The sequence below is a fragment of the Alligator sinensis genome, unplaced genomic scaffold (genome assembly GCF_000455745.1).
Source record: "Alligator sinensis unplaced genomic scaffold, ASM45574v1 scaffold755_2, whole genome shotgun sequence".
Lineage (NCBI taxonomy): Eukaryota > Metazoa > Chordata > Crocodylia > Alligatoridae > Alligator > Alligator sinensis.
In genome coordinates this window covers 1,156,240-1,157,421 of record NW_005841883.1, presented here as the reverse complement: position 1 = coordinate 1,157,421, position 1,182 = coordinate 1,156,240, and positions in this window count along the sequence as shown.

Below are 1,182 nucleotides of genomic sequence, written 5' to 3'. Positions count from 1 at the left end.
TGAAGCTTCTCTACTGTGTGCCCAGCCACCTGGAATGGCACAGCAAGGGCAGGAGTGGGAGGAGAAGCCACCACTGGAGGCAAGGGATTGCAGAGCAGCACCTGGCTGGCTGCAGCCACACCAGCAACAGCCCTGCTGGAGCCTGTGCGCACTGGCTGGAGCCTGGGTTGGTGGGGTGGTTCTGCTCCCCTTGCCTTCAGCAGTGGCTCCTCCTCTTGCTCCTGCCCCGGCTGCGCTGCTCCAGGTGGGCAGGTAGGTGTGGGGAGCTTCATTTGGGCAGCTCCTGCCCCAGCATGCTGGGCTTTGCCCTCTGCTTGAGCTCCAGCTCCCAGCGGTCTTTTACCCACTTCGCCTGCCTGCAGGTGGTGGATCATTGGCTGGGTGGGCAGAGCCAGTGGAAGGCAGTTGGGAGCTGGAGCCCTGCATGCTGACGCAGGAGTCACCCACCTGAATCCCCCCTCCCCGCCCAGCTGGAGCGGTGCAGCAGGGAAAGAAGCAGGAGGCAGAACCACCACTGGAGGTGAGAAGAACACAATAGCCCCACCAGCCTGGGCCCTGGCCAGCACTTGTAGCTTCTGGCAGGGCTATTCCAGGTGTGGCTGCAGCTGGCCAGGTGCTGCTGTGTTTGCTCCACCTCCAGTGGTAGCTCCTCCTCCCAATCCTGCCCCTGCTGTGCTGCTTTGGGTGTGCAAGCAGGCGTGGGGGGTGGGGAAGCTTTAGCTGGGCAGCACCTGCTGAAGGTGAGGGGAGCAGAGCAGCACTGGGAACAGTCCTGCCAGAAGCTGCGCACACTGGTCAGGGCCTGGCCGGTGGGTGTGGAAAGAAGCATGATGCAGGCTGCCCTGATGGGAGTGGGTGGGGGCTCAGCCCCATGCAGAGCATCACAGAGCCAGCTGTGGGCCAAATCCAGTCAACTGGCAGGCCGGATCCAGCCTGCAGGCCATATTTTGCCCACCCCTGCTCTAGTCCTTTGAGCTAACCCTTCCATCCCTATTCTCCTGTGCTCAGTACAAGCCACCCCTGGCCCCCTTACCCAGGGTGCAGAAAGAGCTAGCTACACCTCTGTGCTTTAGGATGACAATGATAAAACAGATCTTTATCCTAAAGGACCTGGATGAGTGAATCAAATTTAAATCTTTGTGTAATAGTTATATTTCCAAGTTCATTAGAACAATCAAAAGT